At 43.8% G+C, this 18,401-nt stretch overlaps 2 pseudogenes; both read right to left on the minus strand.

The window, feature by feature from the left end:
• Window positions 1-5,450: 5,450 nt before the first annotated feature.
• LOC127777030 (bZIP transcription factor 11-like) lies at window positions 5,451-5,803 on the minus strand (annotated as a pseudogene).
• A 779-nt stretch (window positions 5,804-6,582) lies between these two features.
• LOC127777031 (bZIP transcription factor 11-like) lies at window positions 6,583-7,077 on the minus strand (annotated as a pseudogene).
• Between the last annotated feature and the right edge of the window lie 11,324 nt (window positions 7,078-18,401).

Consider the following 18,401-nt stretch of genomic DNA (forward strand, 5'->3'; position numbering starts at 1 on the left):
AGTTTCGCTGACGTGGCGCCGACGTGGCGGTATTGACCGGGTCTTCTTTACACGTGGCGTTGATGTGGCGCTTAGGTGGCATTTCAATTAAAATGTTATACATGGGACCCATTTGTCATTCACACACACAATTGTGGGGCCCACTGACATGTGGGCCCCACACGCCATCTTCTCCCTTTCTTCTTCCTCCCCTCCCTTCTCTCTTTCTTTCTCCCTCTCCCCTACAGCCGTCCGCGGGGAGCGAGCGGCGGCGGCTGGAGCTGCGGCGTCGACCGTGGGCTGGAGCTGAAGCGGCGGCCGCTCGCCGTTCCTCTCGCACCACCACCACCCACACCACCCAGCGCCTGGCAGCGAGACGTCATCAGCGGCTGGCATTGAGACGTCGGCGGCGGCCCGCGGGCGGCGTCAGGCGGGAGAAGCAGTGGGAGGACGAGGGGAACGGCGGCGGGCGGGAGAAGCAGTGGGAGGATGAGGGGAACGGCGGCGGGCGGAAGAAGCAGGCTGCGGCGGCGACTTCGACTTTGACTCCTGAAATGGCGATGGCGATGGCGGCGTGGTCGGCGGTGAAGCGGCCAAAGAGGAACTCAGATACCTCGGCCGCAGCTTCCCCTCGTCCTCCCTCTACCACGAGCCGCCGCCGCCCTCGCCCGCCCGCCCTCCTGCCGCCGCCAGCTCCCCACGTCCTCCTGCCACAAGCTGCCGCGCTCACCCGCCCGCCCTCCCGCCACCGCCGCCGGCTCTGGCCCGTCGGCCCCTGTCCCTCAGTCGCCGCTTGCACCGCCGCCGGCTCCCCTCGTCCTCCCATTGCTGGGCCGAGCTCACCGTACCCCGCCGCGTGTGCCTCCCGCCGCCGCCGCTTTGGTCTCCTCCGTCTTCATCGCGATGGAGCTCAGCCCGGTTGCCGCCGCCGCTCGCAGGTCGCCCCGCCATCTCGCCTGCCGCGGGAGAAAGAGAGAGGGAATGGCGAGGAGAGAGAGGGAACTGAGGAAGGGGAGAGAGAAGGGACACGTGGGTCCCACAATCTATTTTCTGTGTCATTGACAAATGGGTCCCACACATATTTTTTAATTCTAAATGCCACGTCAGTGCCACGTGTAAAGGATTGCCGGTCAATACCGCCACGTCTGCGAAACCGCCCTCCAAAACCACCGAGGGAGTCAAATTGCACTGGTTTCCATAGTTTGGGGGTCAAAATATCTGGTTTTATGGTTTAGGGTCACGGATTAGATTTCAATCACTTTTGAGGGTCACCAAGTGAACTTATTCCTATCTGAAATCTCCACATCGAAAAGACTGCTCGTTTGGGCCGCACTCAGCGACTGCGTCTCTTAGGTGGTGTTTGTTTGTATTTTTTTTTAAAAAGATGAAGTTAGGATACGAATAAAAAACATTAACGCTTAACTAATTGAGTTTTAATTATTGTAAATTTTAAAAAATAAATTTACTGATATTTTAGATTAGTTTCAACGTATGTAGAAAGTTTGAAAAAAAATCATTTAGCAGTTTAATATACGTGCTAATAAAAATCAGGATAGAATTTGCATCTTAGACCCTGTTTAGATGGGACTAAAATTTTTAAGTCCCTATCACATCGGATGTTTGGACACTAATTATAAATATCAAACATAGACTATTAATAAAACCCATCCATAATCTTGGACTAATTCGCGAGACGAATCTAATGAGCCTAATTAATCCATGATTAGCTCATGTGATGCTACAGTAAACATTCTCTAATTATGGATTAATTAGGCTTAAAAAATTTGTCTCGCGAATTAGCTTTCATTTATATAATTAGTTTTGTAAGTAGTCTATATTTAATACTCTAAATTAGTATCTAAATACAGGGACTAAAGTTAAGTCTCTGGATCCAAACACCACCTTACTCAGAAAATAAACCTTGGTGGCATTGAGTGGACTATATGAGTCACGCGTGACTAGGGGTGAAAACGGATCGGATTTGCACGGATTGTAGTCATACCATATCCTATACCATATTTTTTTAATCGGATTCGGAGGCGGTGCGGATAATGTGCGGATGCGGATGCGGAGCGGATTATTTCGGATGTCGGAAATGGTGCGGAGTCGGTGTGGACTCGGCTCGGAAACGGATGAAAATAATCGGATGTGATATGTATATACAATCGATATAACATCTTATCATTTGTGCAATGAGCAACAATGAGGTACCAATATCACAATTCACATGACTCATGAAAGCACCGATCACATCATAATATAATGTCAAGTTGTTAACATTGACTTGTCTTCTGTCCAAAAGTATGTAATCGACACATACAATATTGACATCACGATATATCGCATTTACATAACACGCAAGACAAAAAAGTTCCACAAATGTTAGAAAAAACAGTATCACGTAAGATATAGAAGTTCCACACGTAAGTCAGGGCGTTAGGCGGCGACGTGGGAGGACTGGAAGAAGAAAAGTCTCGATGAAAAAATTGGTTGACGCGACACCGATGGAGTCACGGACTAAACTCCTGGATAGATTGATGGATAAGGTGGACATGGATGGGCTGAATCTTTACACGATGAAAATGCTCATGTCAAATGGGCCAAATTGAGTGGTTATATGGGCTGTGAAATTCGGATTATCCGCCAAAACGTTTATCGGATAATCCGCTTAAAATAACGAATAATCCGTATCCGCCGGATATTACCGATACCATATCCGCATCCGCATCTACATGCAACTATCCACATCCGCATCCACATCCGGACGGATATCTAAAAACCCTTATCATATCCTCACTTCGGACAGATTCGGAGCGGATCGGATCGGATAATATCCGCTCCATTTTCACCCCTACGCGTGACGCGTCCACGCGCGAATTCGTGACGGGATAAGAAGGGGACTGGAGCACCGGATGCCTCATTCGTCTCCCAACTTGCTGAAACGTAAAAGCGGAAAAGGCGCCATCAAGTGTACTCTTTCACTGGTGGAGAAACCATCTTTGCTCGGTCGACCCAAATCCACAGTAGTCCCGGTTTCATTAAAAACCAGGAGTAAAAACGATTTTTAGTCCCGGTTTATAAGAACAACAGGACTAGATGATCTTTATTCCCGGTTGGTTCCTTGTCAGACCGTGTCAGGCGCCTAGGATCTTTAGTCCCGGTTTGTAACACCAACCTGGACTAAAGATCTAACTTTAGTCCCGGTTGGTGTTACTAACCGTGAATAAAAATCTAACACGTACTATATAATCCCTATTACTTATCCTCTTCTATCGTCCACACAACAAACTCTCTCTATCTCTTTTTTTCCTCTCTAACTCCCTTCCTCTTTCCTGCCTTATCTCTTTCTTTTTGGATAGATCGAGCGAGAGTGCTGCCTTATCTCTATCCAGATCGAGCGAGAGCGAGAGCGGGTCGGCGCGGCGGCGCGGAGGGCCGCGCGGCAGGGCGGCGGCCGGCGCGGCGGCGAGGCGCGGAGGCGGCAGGCGGCGCGGCAGCGAGCAGCGGCCTGCGCGGCGGCGCGGCGGCGTGGAGGCGCGGAGGCGGGGGGCGGCGCGGCAGCGAGCGGCAGCCGGCGCGGCGGCATGGAGGCGCGGAGGGCCGCCGGTGCGGAGAGCGCGGCGGCGCGGAGGCGGCTGACGGCGCGGCAGCGAGCGGCGGCGCGGCGGTGGCTGGCCGGCGTGGAGAGGAGGCGGCAGCGGCCGGCCGGTGTCTCTGTGAATTTATTTTTTTTAGAATTTGTGATTTATTGTATGATCCTGTGATGTATTGATTTGTGTGATGTATTTGCGATGAATTTTGTAGAACTTGTGATGTAATTTGATTTGTGTGCAATTTTTTTTAGGATTTGTGATGTATTTGATTTGTGTGTATAAGTAACTTTAAAGATTTGTGATGTAGATTTGGGATGTTACATTGATTTGGTATTTGGGGTTTAATTTGGGATACGCATCTTATTTGATTCGGAAGAAAATAAAAAAGAAAAAAAAGGAGGGGCATCTAGACTGCTGTTATCTCCTATTTAGTCCCGGTTGATGTTAACAACCGGGACTAAAGATCCCCTATCTATAGTCCCGGTTGTTAATAACCGGGACTAAAGATCGATCTTTAGTCCCGGTTATTTCACCCGGGACTAAAGATAGCGATCTTTCGTTCCGGTTGGAGGGGGGTTACGAACCGGGAGGAAAGATGGTTTCTCCACCAGTGTTTTTTGGTTTTGGTCATTGGATCATCATGATAAACCTATAGCTACTTCCATGACAAAAAAGAAAGGATGTCTTTTTTGGTTGTTGTTTAGAGAGGACGGGAAGAAAAAGATCTAGATGTAGCTAACCCTGATTAGATGGGTACAGTAGTATTGCAAGTATGATGATACGGATTTACCAAAGCAACGAACACATATAGTGCTGTACCTTGTTCATGTCACCCATTGAGATGACAAATCTTTGCCGTCTCTGAGAGATCAGATCACTACTCGAATACTGTTCAAGGATTAGACACAGCCTGGAGCATGATTGTTGCAATACTGTCGATCAGTCAAATCTGTACACTCTGATCGTCAACTGTGACGGCATGTTTGTACGTAGCAGGGTGTAGTATGCATCACCGTACTCACACCGTACATGTGTTTGTTTGTCTCTCATGACAGAGAAATATCATGTAGAGTCATGTACGCGTGGACGCCCTCTTATCTCATGTGTATAAATGCATGGACATCAGCGAGAGAATTAAGTTCAGATTTGCTCTAGGAACAGAGCTATACAGAAGCTACTGATTAATCGATATCCAAGTGAAGCATGTGTTCTATGTAACTACCATGATTGTAGTTAGTTTACTTCTCTCCAAGATCATTATGTGTGACTAGTTACTTCTTCATGAGCATATCACAGCATGTTCATACTCTGAAGAAGGAAGAATCGATGCCAAGAAGCGAGATGTTCGATCGATCGATCGATCTTCATTCCATTCGATGGCCAATAATTGAAATGTCTATTCGAGTTCCGTAGACAAGTTGGAGCTTGGCATTGGATTGGACCATCCAACTTGTGGCCACCAGATCATATTGCAGATAATAATCTTCCACTGTATCCACTGTAACATATAGATGTAGTAAGCGGTTTTATGAATCGAAGTACCGGTTGCTATCTTTTCCATGGGTGATATATCAACTTCGGACTTAGGTGTGCTCAGTGCAATAAACTCGAAAGCCATATTATGGCGGGATCTATTTATAACTTATTTTTCAAAAAAAAAAAAGGCAAATTTTGATATAGGACACGCAAAAAATGCATAATTAGCTGAGGGACACCGAGAAAATGTGAAACTGACCGAGGTCACTGCAAAATATGTGAATTTTGCCGTAGGACACCGAACGTATTATTTTATTATTTCCCGGCTGAAAGTGGTGTATATTTTTTCGAAATGCCAAGATTGCCCCAATGGCAAGTATATTTTCTTCTTGTTGTTGGTCTCTACCATGTCAGCTTTAGCGGCGAGGAGAGGCGTGCGGCGAGCTTGGAAGCCTGGGTGCGGAGGACGGCGTTCTCGGCGTCGACGGCGAGGAGGCCCTAGTGGTGAGGCCGAGCGCGGTGGCGACGTGCACATTCTCGCGGTGGAGGTGTGCCACCTGCGCGGTGAGGTCGTCGAGGTGGCGCTGCTTCCGCATCCGCGCCGACTCCCTATTTGACAGCATCATCTTCACCTGCCGCTTCTCCATCAGCGCCCTCAGCTCCTCCTCCACCGCCGACGAGGACGCCCTCCCCCCCCCCCCCCCCCGGCGCACCGCCGACATCGCGCTCCCCCGACTCCCGCTTGAAGAAGCCATCAAGAACCAACCAATCGACGGGGAGGTGGACAGCCATGGCGTCGCCGCTGGACGCTCGCAACCCAACCGCTCCCCCCACCCAGCTGTGCCCGCCGCCGCTCACATCCTGCCCATGCACGCCCCGTGAGAGAGAGAGAAAGAGTGAAGAAAGAGAGAGGAAGAGGGGAAGGGGATGCGCCTAGCCACCGTGCGTCGGCGCCTCCCCCATCGACCGCCCACGTCGCGCCGACCTCGCCGGCTCGCCCCATCGCGCGTTCCTGGCGAAGTCAACGGGAATAGGGAAAGAAGGAAAGAGAAGGGGCAATCCGGGTATTTATAAAAATATCTCACCTCTTTTGACCCGAGAATAATAAAATAATGCTACCAGTGTCCTACAACCAATTACACAATTTTTGTATTGTCCATCGGCCGTGTCACGTTTTCACGATGTCTCCCAGCTAATTACATGTTTTTTGCATGTCCTGTAGCAAATTTTGCCAAAAAAAAAAGCAAGATGTCTACCTATCATTACCATTGTGTTCATTGTCTTTATTACAAATGGGACGTTTTCACGGTACCGTATAAAATTCGTTAGATAAAAGCAATGCACGAGTCATATTCATCACCATAGGGTACGACCTTGATAAGACTCTCAAATAGTATGTTACACAAGTTGTGCAAATTGTGAACCAGGATGGACGAAAAATTATGATACATTCGAGAAGTTCTTTTCTTTTGTTAAAGAAAAAATGAAGTGGTGGTATCTCAACGGTTCAATCAGATGTACACATAAAGATAACTTAGTACACAAAAAATTTGCAAACACCAAGATTGCCACAATGGAAAGTATATTTTCTTGTTGTTGTTGTTGGTCTCTGCCATGGCAGCTTCAGCGGCGAGACGAGGATGTCGTTCAGGGAGGCGAGGCGCGCGGCGAGCTCGGAAGCCTGGGTGCGGAGGACGGCGTTCTCGGCGTCGACGGCGAGGAGGCCTTAGGAGGTGAGGCCGAGCGCGGTGACGACGTGCGCATTCTTGCGACAGAGGTGTGCCACTTGCGCGCTGAGGTCGTCGAGAGGTGGCTCTGCTTCCGCATCCGTGACCGCCGCGCCGACTCCCTGTTCAATAGCATCCTCTTCGCCTGCCGCTGCTCCATTAGCGCCCTCAGCTCCTCCTCCACCGCCGTCGACGACCCCCCGCCCCCCCCCCCCCCCCCGGCCGCCAACACCGTGCTCCCCCCGCTCCCGCTTGAAGAAGCCATCAACAACCAACCAATCGACGGGGAGGTGGACAGCCATGGCATCGCCGCCAGACGCTCACAACCCAACCGCTCCCGCCACCCATCTGCGCCCGCCGCCACTCACCTCTTGCCCATGCACGCCCCGTGAGAGAGAGGGAGAGAGAAAGAGTGAAGAAAGAGAGAGGAAGAGGGGAAGGGGATGCACCTTGCCACCGCGCGTTGGCGCCTCCCCCCGTCGACCAAGGAAAGAGAAGGAGAAAACCAAGAAAAGAGAAGGGGCAATCCGGGCATTTAGAAAAATATCTAACCTATTTTAACATGAAAATAATAAAATAATACGATCAGTATCCTACAGCTAATTACACAATTTTTGTAGTGTCCATCGGCCGTGTCACGTTTTCGCGATATCTCCCAGCTAATTACATGTTTTTTTGCATGTCCTGTAGCAAATTTTGCCAAAATAAAATGCAGGATGTCTACCTACCACTACGATTGCGTTCGTTGTCTTTAATACAAATGGAAGGTTTTCACGGTACCGAATAAAATTCGTTAAATCAAAAGCAATGAACGAGTCATATTCATCACCGTAGGGTACGGCCTTGATAAGACTCTCAAATAGTATGTTACATAAGTTGTGCAAATTGTGAACCAGGATGGACCAAAAATTATGATACATTCTAGAAGTTCTTTTCTTTTGTTAAAGAAGAGAAGAAGTGGTGGTGTCTCAACGGTTCAATCTGATGTACACATAAAGATAACTTAGTAAAAAAAAATTGCAAACACTTGTATTGTACTTTCTGCACCTACCGCGACTGACAGGCACAAGATGCGAAAATGACCGCAACTATGCAAAGTGTTAGCACATACAGCTCCAAAGCCAAAAGTATCGTCACTAATATTGAATTGTTGATCCTGTACGTTCATTATGCAGCTGGACAAAATATTCAGGAAAGGAAAAAAGAAAAGATTTGTTCGCTTCACATCACAAGACAATATATTCGGTTGTGGCCAACACATGACCTTAGTTACACTCCAAAACTTTTGACAGAGCCAATTTTTTCAAAGAAAAAAGAAGAAGAAACTGGCATATCGGAAGTTGGAAAATAATGCAGAATACCTGTAGAGATATCCTCTTTTTTACTTCCTTTTTAATGCTCTAGAGAAGCGATGTAATTTTCTTTGTGGTCAGTTTTGGCAGTGCGGTGTATTTCCTGAAAATGGCGATGTCGCTTCACTTTCAACGTGGCATGAAAACGTGGTTCCATTTGTGCACCAAGAACAGACTGACGGTGACACCAGCATCTTCTTGTTCTTTTGGCCTGTTTTTGATGGAGATGTTGATGCAATTTTGCAGGGTGAGATAGCTGAGAGCCTTTTCTTTCTGTTTTCCTAGATAGCTCCCGTTAATTCTGGTCGTTTCTCTTCCAGGCAATTCCTTCTGAAATACTGATACCTTGTGGACATGTAGGAAACATGCGTGTCATGATTCAGCTTATGCTGTAGACTGAAAAGCGTGATTTGGTTTAGATATTCTGGTTGCAAGGGATAATCATGATATAATAATATACAGGTACTGTATCTTGTAGGAAAATATTGGATGGAATATAAAGATTCAGTCAGTATAGAAATCCCTCTCCAATAATTCCAGTTCTTAATTCCATGGATCATCCTATACTAAACAAATGGATCCAGCACAGCCATGCATATATGAAGATGTGATCATTCTCATATACATTTGAGGATGCAGCTTGCAGGAACAGAAAGCAGCAATGCCCGGGCAGTAGTTGAGCTCATGTCAGGGAAAATGAGACATTTTCAGGGACACTACAGGGCGTCCATCTGCAATCTCGCTTGCTGCGTGCCTCCTTGCACGTTTTTGTCTGTGTGATCCTCATTATTCTAAGAGTAAATTTCGCAAAACTACACCTTTTATGGTCCAAGTTGTAGAAAACCACATATATTTTGTCACTTGGCACTTAAGTACATATATTTTGGTAGTATAGTTTCACAAAACCACACTATCAATGAATAGATTCACCCACGAGATGACGTGGTTGTTTCATCTGGGACGAGGATGTGGCATCATATTACCAGCCATCACACGAAATTAATAGGATACCACGTCCTCATCATAGATGGAACAACCACGTCATCTCACAGGTGAATCCATTCATTGATAGTGTGGTTTTGTGAAACTACACTACCAAAATATATGTACTTAAGTGCCAAGTGTCAAAGTGTGTGTGGTTTTCTGCAACTTGGACCATAAAACATATAAAACATGTAGTTTCGTTAAATTTACTCTTATTCTAATACTCTATTATTATTTCTGGTGTCATTCGATAAGTGTGCTGGCCATAGAACATTAGAGCAGAATGGAGGTTGATTGTTTTTTCTTCTTTCTAGCAACAGTGTTTTCTGCGATCATACTTGATAACTTGAGAATTAACAGTGGCAAACTTACAACAAAAATACCCTAGGTTTGTATATCCAAGTAACTAGCATATGATGTCGCCCATTCGTGCGACTCTAGGCCTTATATTATGTGGTATGTGGGAGTGACAATCTTTCATGGGTTTCTCATTGCTCGTAAAACAACATAGGTCAGGCTGACTAATATATATAATAATACACTAAATAGCTTAATATTTGTTATAAATGTTATAAGTTATTGTCTTATATATCTTCGTGGTTGCATGACCCCTTATTTTTTATTGGCATGTGCTTATTAGCCTATGCAAAAATATTTTGTAGGTTTTTAAGGAATAGGTTTGATTTCATTTAAATTCGTGTGAAAATCATTAAACTTATATTCGGGCGACATTATAAAGGAAGAGTAGTACGCTAGCGTAGCTCGCTTCGCTTTTCGACGCGGAGCTCGCTAGGAGGATTTGAAAGGCGTTATGGAATTAAGATTTCCCAGTTTTAGCTAAGACATAACTGTGTATGTCCTTATAGTAATTTTTTCTCAAATATATTAAAATTAATTGTTAGAAACAAAATTAATCAAATGAACATACATTTTGTATATTCTAGAAATAGCTCAATCTTGATCCATGAATCTTTAGTTATGATGAGAGTTTATTAGTAAAATAATTTTTACTATAGATGTAAATCGTAAATTATATGTCAAACCTTATACCCTCATATGTTTATTATTTAGCTTTTTCCTCCTACCTTATACCCTCATATGTTTATTATTTAGCTTTTTCCTCCTTTCTTTGTTTATTTCTTTCCATCTAGTAGTTTCATCCCCGGAAACCTCTTAAATTATTATTTTCAGCATCCATCTAATCCAACGGTTAAGATTCATTTATCTTCTTTTGTTTTGTAGTGAATCCAATGGCTGATATTTATTGAATGATGTGGCTCATCCTCATTTCATTTTAAGTTTCACTTTTCAATGGTTAAGATAGTCTGATTGTTGAGTGATTTTGCAATAATTAACATAGTCTACAAGAACATAAAAGAACAGGAAATAGACATGATCTACCTGGTGCGGTGTACGTAGGTATACTCCCCTGCTTAAAACTGAGTTTTTATGATACTTGAGAAGATACCAAGCCATCCTAGTATATGACGTTTTCTGAAGTATCTGCGGTTGATACCCTTTTTAAAAAGGTTGATATACTCAGTGTCAAGACATCCTAGTGTATCAAACTGAGTTTTTCTGCGGTTGATACACTTAAGTGGTTCTTAAAAAAGTATATCAACTTTTAGATATATACGTACGTTTGATTATTTGTTTTATCAAAAATTATAGAAAAATGTAAGTATTATATTTTGGTGTGACTTGTTTTATTATTACATATACTTTAAGTAATACTTTTATAAATTTGTATATATTTCTTAATAAAACGAATGAGCAAATTAACATCTAAAAACTAATATCATCGTCTATTTAAACATGAAGGTAGTAGTAAAATTAATTTTTTTTCAAAAAAAAAGAAGAGTAGTGAAAACGAACTTGTTGAAATAAGACATGACCAATACACACTGCTCCTGGCCATAATAGGATGCTACATAACCACAAAATTAAAAATTCGAGTTTTTCTAACCACATGTTGCCGCTAAGCACAACTGTATGTGGCGCTGTAAGACCGTATAATTTTTATCTGCTGAGATCAGATCATATCACCGCCCATGAATTTGTTATCTTCAGAGTGACGCCAAGACACCTAATGCCTTCATTATATACTTCGATAGTTCAGATCGGCTTTCGTTTTCTCCTTTAACTTATTTTTAGGTTTACCAGTTCAGTTTGGCTAATACAAGGCACGATACAGCTTTTCAGTGGCTTTTGGTGGAATTGCAGTGGTTCACGTTATGGCAAAAGGTTCGGTATATATCATTTGTCAGCAATTTTAGTAATTAATCTACCAGCATGCATAAATAATATCCTGATTGTTCATCTAGGTAGTATTGGTTAGAGGGATATCCCTGGATAGGATGGGATGATCCCCAAGACCAAGTGTTCGGTTGAGAGATCCTTCAATATTTGGGACGATCTCATCCGCGAAAAACTGGCGGACGGCCATCCCACATCGTGCACGCGCGGTAACCCTCTGGCCTACCTTTTTTTTCACCGCACCCCTTTCCTTTCTCCTTTGCTCACTGGCGGCGGGAGCGCGCGAGCAAGACAAGCCGGCGGCGGGAGGGCGCAAGCAATAGCAAAGGCGAGCCGGCGATGGGAGCGCGCGAGCATGGGTGAGCCGGCGGCAGGAGGGCGCTAGCAAGGGTGAGCCGGCGGCGGCCACGGTGGTGTCTAGCTGTTAACGCCAAAATTTGGTAAGCCCGAAGTCATCATCAGCTTAGATTAAATATCGGCTTTAGAGTACTGGAATTAGACGATGGGAGTCGTTAAGTCGCCAGCAGTTGTGTTCTTGATGGAGTCGGATCAATTAATGGAAGCTTATCTAGAAGAGTCCGAGTTCGAGGAGAATGCGGCATGGCAAGTGTATCTATTAATTAGGAATAGTTTGTTAGTTTTCTTTTATCTTTAGGAAGGTGTGTTTAGTGTCCGATAAGGACTTTATGTTTTCCTTTTATCTCTAGGAAAGTTTATTTCTTGTCCTACAAGGACTAGTATCTACCCATGGATATAAATATGTACACCCGGGGTTATTGTAAATCATCTCTCGATCAATAAAACTACTCTCGTCGCATCGCCACCCTCTTTACCGAGGTTTTTACTTATCATCCGACGGAACTTGGCACCTGACGCAAGGCTGCATCGGCTTTCGATCTCCGGCGAAGGGGTAAGTCCTATGTTCCGCCGGCCCTGGTGAATTTATTGGCTACATTGGTGTTGTTCAAAGCTACATCGCTTCGATCTCTTGGATCGTGCTGGTTTTGTTGATATATTTGCCTACCTGATATCTCAATTCTATCTTTAATTGCATTGTGTTTAGAGACGCATTGGTTTAGTTGGGACTATCTCGGTTAGGTCCGATCTTCTGTCTTAGTCGATATATCTCTACAATCACAATGCTGTTCTAAATAGATTTGTTATATCCATCACATTAGATAGATCTATCTGCTCATCGAGTATTAGATTATCATACAATCTCGTGCTGCATCGGTTAGGTTCAACCTACTAGATTCTTGTTGATAATATAAGTCGTGCTAAGCTGATAGGTTCATGCTAGCGTTTTATCGGGGTGTTAGCCGATAAGTTATCTGGACGTTGCTTCGGCTTATAAGGATTGTATATACATATAAGTTGGATTTAGCCGATGACAATAAAGGTTTCATTGATCTATCTAATCTTGTGGATTTTATGACATCGGACCTTCAGCCGATGTATGCTTTAACCTTCGGATCAATACTTGTTCTACTATATCATGTTTTTAGCCGATTGGTTTCTACTGGATTATATTGCTATATTATATTATCATCAACCGATCGCCTTTATATCATTATCTACATTGGACATATAGCCGATTGCTCAAAACCCTATCGCTATCGGCTGGTATCGGCATCGGCTGGGATTGCTCCATCGGCTTGTCAGCCGATCGGCTATTTGATCTACTGTTTACATATCTTATCAGTTGCAGGATCAAACTGACTAGCACACCCGCATCTCATCAAGATTTGGACCTGCGCAGGAGTTAAGCAGATCTCCCAGGCCAGTGTGTGTTTTTTGCATCAACACATTTTTGGCACGCCCGGTGGGACCACGAATTTTATATCCACACGTCTGAAGAAGAAGTCAAAGCCAAGATCATGGTCACAGTGGAAAATTTAACGGAGGAACAGAGGCAACAGATGGAGCAGTTTGTAGCTGATTTTCAAATGCGTTGTCTTCAATGTTTCATCATGAAACCAGAAGGGCCAACTCAGAAGGCTCGATTCCCCAAGCCGATAGTTGAAATACTTCAAGATACAGTTGATGAAGCAGTTCATCGCGCATTGTTTAATCAATCTGGAGTTTCAGTGGATACATTACAAAATTTGATCAAGGTAACGGTTGATGAGTTAATTATTCAGAAAAGCCAGCTCGAGGGGCAGATTAAAGAACAACAACATCATCGGCTCAAGGGGTAAGCACATCAGTATCAGCATGATGAGCTATATCAACAATATCGGCCAGAAGAATCTCAAAGACATCAGAATATAGAAGATTGGGCCGATAGAATTGCAAAATTAGTAGAGGAGCAGTTTGGACTTAGACCTAAGGAACGGATCCATATGTATCGGCAGCCATATCCTGAATGGTTCAATAGAGTTCCACTTCCGCACCGATACAAGATTCCAGATTTCTCCATGTTTTCAGGGCAAGATGATGTATCTACAAAGGAACATATCAGCCGATTTTTAGCACAATGTGGGGAGGCATCGGCTGAAGAGGCTCTGAAAGTTAGATTTTTTCCATTTTCTTTGACTGGATCAGCTTTCACTTGGTTTTCATCATTACCATCAAATTCCATCAGAGGATGGGCCGATCTTGAGAACCAATTTCATGACTACTTCTTTGTTGGTTTCGTTGAGATGAAGTTTTCAGATTTGATATCAGTTCAGCAGCAAGAAGGGGAATCGGCTATGGAATATATTCAAAGATTTCGTGATGTCCGTAGCCGATGTTATAGCTTGAGCCTAAGTGATGAGCAACTAGCTGACCTCGCCTTCCAAGGATTGTCAGCACCTATTAGAGAGAGATTTGTGATGTGTGCAAGTAATTTGTGATGAGATGATTAATTAGTGCTGCTTGAGCATGATATGGCAACATATTTATCTTTTTGTTAAATTTTTGGGGCTGCTACGAATATATTTTTTGTGTGAGAGTTTATTAAATTTTTGTGGACGCTAAAAATGTATTGTTCATGTGAGAGGTAACCTCACCAATTCTAGTTGAGGAAGTATTTTTATCCAGATATATCCCACCTCATCCCTCCATCCAAACAGGTGATGGGACCATTCCATCCCACTTAATCTCTCAAACCAAACAAAAAGTAGGGTGCGCTCCATCCCTCTAACCAAACAAAAAAAAATATAGAACCATCCTATTCCAGAAAATAGGAATGAGCCCAACCCATCTCACTTCGTCGCCAAACCAAACACATGTCTATAAAGTCTACTTGAGGAAAGGAGTTGCTGAATGCTGATGGTTTCCTGATGTCTAATTCAGTTTCTTCTCAGACTGAATAAACGGACAGAGGCATCAAAACTTGTACGCTGTTTGTCGTACCGAAGTTGGGGTTTGGTAGGTGTGATCGTCATTGGTTTCGTTTGTTAATCAGATTTGGTGGCGCATTTTAAGGGTATATGGAAAGCACACAAGCGTGCAACTTCTGCACCTGCATTGCCAACTGCTATGCTAAAGAAATAAATATAGTAGCAGAATAAGTCTTGATGCAATGAAAAGAAACGAATACCTTTTGCGTATTACTCAAAAGAAAAGATGGTGTTCTTTATTTCTTCCCTTTATTGTTCTTGTAGGATTTAAAATATCTGCGGAAATAGTGGAAAATGTATTTAGGCCCTTGAAGTTAAGGCCTCCTTTGAAACAAAGAACTTATGCAGAAATTTTGTAGCATTCTAATCCTATAAAAAATTTTCCTATTTATCACTTTGAAACAAAGGATTATTGAGCTTTCCAAATCGTATGAAACTCCTTACGCTCAATGCATATAGATTTCAGAGGAAAATTAACTATAGCTATAATTTCTTAGAAAAATTTTATTTGAGTCTATCTCTTATTAAATTTCTATGTTTTTCCTGCAGGTTTTAAAATGGTCATTCATATATTTTGTAATTCTTTTTTTTTCATATATATTTGTATCAAAATAAATGTATTGTTCCTATTCTTTTCTTTTACTTTTCCTGTGTGTTCTAAAGGGGGCCTAATTAAATAGTGGAAATAGCCACTTAAATTAGTTAGATAGTGTAGGAAATTAGGTAGATGGACAGTTCCCATTAGGTAATAATTTTCTTTTTGTCCATTTGTATTGCTCTGAATTATTTTTTTTTACAAATACTGTCGCAATCAAACATCATAAAACATTGTTCACATGGGCTTGATCTTCTAGAAGACTACTATCAGATCGCAGTTAGAAAAATGTTCACCACAGCTGTGCAAGAACAGATCAACGCATTTCTCATCCGCCTGATACACTGCACTCAATTCCATTAGCTAAGGGACATGAAAAAACAATGCAAATCAAGAGTGCCATATATTCCAAAGGGGTGATACCTCCTAAGAGCATGAATTTAGACCTTCATATTCTTATTTGGGTTGTCATATAAAAAGATTCCTCCTCCATATTTTTTCTTACTCCAACAGATCATCCAAATTACATATTCTATATCATCCTCTTCTATATTTTAATCTTTTAACTGTTGGGATACGCGTAGGCTACGATAGCATAAATCAACATTGTCTATCGCGTAACTTAGGAACCATGCAAGTATTAGATCATAGATCGTTACCACTCGACGCGCTGCGCAGCGGAAGAAGACGCTGAGAAGTCGAAGGAACTCTCGCGAAGTAGCACGCGTCGATGTAGAGGAAGTAGTCGATCGCACCGACTCGACCTTCTCCTCCTCGTGCATTCTCCTCGCAGTACTCCCACGCCGATCAGCACCGCAAACCAGCGGCGCCTCTACCAGTATCCACATGTACAGGGACGAAAGCCACGCGTAGATGTGCTAGCACCCGCGCGCGGCTAGGGTTTTGCTCGGGGAGGGAAGTGACGGCTAGGGTTTCTCACGTGATGCAAAAATACCTCCGCCGGTCACACCCCTCACGAATATATAGGATCCATCACTCGGGCCTCCAAAGCCCGTAGGACTCCTATTCGGATCCCTATCCGAATTAAGCTCATATTGGATCTCTATCCAATCCCCTTATTCCGGCCCATTAAGCGTGCGACCCTGTAGGTTCATATATACTCGGCTGTAATCCGAAAACTCCTTTTCGGTCCACGCGTCAACAGCGGCCCCTAGCAGAACGTATTGACCCACCGGGCATTCATAAAGATCATATCAGCTGAACCTCTAGTGTATACTTGTATGAACCCCTTTGCCTCACGATATCAATTAAGCTCAAGGCTAGATATGTGCCATCCTCTAATAGCTCAATCATTCACTCGAACCTGTTAATAGATTATATAACTTGTGATTGACTCCTCAATCACCTTTGGCATGGCCATACACTTCCATAATCTAAAACATCGAGGGGCCCAAAGATATCTCTCCATAGGAGGGGCAAATCCCATCTTGATTATTCATATCCCACTATATGTTTCATAGTATACCCGAAAACTACTTTTATAACTACCCAATTACGGAGTAGAGTTTAGCAGTCCCTAAGTAAGCTACGTACTACACATGTTAAGAACCATGATAATCTTAGGTCTAAGGATTCAACACCAACACTCAATGAGATCACTGATGTCACAACACATATGGCTCTTGTAGTGTCTTATATTGGGTCTATCCAACAACATGTTCACCAACATATGTACACATTATTAATTTGGTATCTCTATACCATGATCCATGAGACATGATCATCAATTAATACATGTCCTGATCATATAAACATATTTGTTCCACATATGATATTTGATCAGGGATCTTTTAGAAATAGTAACAAACAACATAAAGAGTCTCATGAAAGAATCACATATTCATTAACCAATAAGGAGTTATCTATTTCAAGGAACAATATCGGATAAATATGTAAACATAGTATGTGATACAATCATCTCTATGATTGCCTCTAGAGCATATCACTAACATTAACTACCTATATACTTCTACCAGCTAGTATATATTTCTACTGGTTTATCTAAAGGTTTATCTAAAAGGGACTGCTTATTTATTTGTGATGATTTTAACTAATATTTGTTTCGATTTAACTGTAGTTAATTACCGACATGATTATTTTTTTAGATAATGACCGACATGATTGTAACTACTGTTTTAACTCTCCTATCAAAAGCAATAAAAGATTCATCGTGTGAGAAAGAAAAAAGAAACAGAAAAGAAAAGTCAATGGCCTTCCGCTCCATCCGCACGTTAGATAGACCGATCCCCTTTCTCCATCGCTCTTCCGCTCCACTGCATCGGCGACAGCATCCCGCACGGCCGCACGGCCGCATGGCCCGCACCCTCGGCCACCTCCAGCCACGCCCTCCTCTCCACAGCCTCCTCCCGTCCTCTGCGCTCTCCTCCCTCTCCACACCTCCCCTTTCCTCCCCTCCCCACCCACCACGATGCCCACCAGCGGCTGGGCAGAGGGGTGGCGCAGGCAGCGGGGCGACGCAAGCGACCAGGCGAGCGGTCGGGAGGAGGATGTGCAGGCGACGCAAGGGACAAGCGCAGGTGGCCGACGGCGGAAGCGGGCGCAGGTGGCCGATGCCGGGAGCGACACGGGCTCAGTTGGCCGACGGTGGTCGGACAGTGAAGGTAGCCACTGGTGTGTCCTCTCTTCCCTCTTCCTTCACCCTTCATGCTCGATCCAGATGGGGGCGGGAGAACCGGATGGGAGCGTCAGTTATGGGATGGCGTGAGGAGAGATAAACGCCAAATTTGGCATTTCTCCCTCCGTGTTTGGCAATCTGCCACTTTTGACGCATTGGATGGCGCTTCTCATGGAACCTTTTTTTTCTCCTATACGCCAAAATGCCGATGGAGTATCGGATAGATGAGCTCCTAGGGATGCTCTAAGTCAGTTGATGTATCCTTCACCGGTTGTTTGTAGGTATCTTATAATGTGCCCTTGAGAAAAACATTGACAGATCCAACTGTGAACAAGCAGTGGTTTGAAAGAACATCTCTATCAAATCTCAGGGCTCCATTGAAAAAAATATCATGGAATTAAAATTGATTATCATGTTCCAAAGAAGCCTATTTTTTACTACCTCTGTTTCAAGTTAT

This window comes from Oryza glaberrima, chromosome 6, assembly GCF_000147395.1.
Source record: "Oryza glaberrima chromosome 6, OglaRS2, whole genome shotgun sequence".
Classification (NCBI taxonomy): Eukaryota; Viridiplantae; Streptophyta; class Magnoliopsida; order Poales; family Poaceae; genus Oryza; species Oryza glaberrima.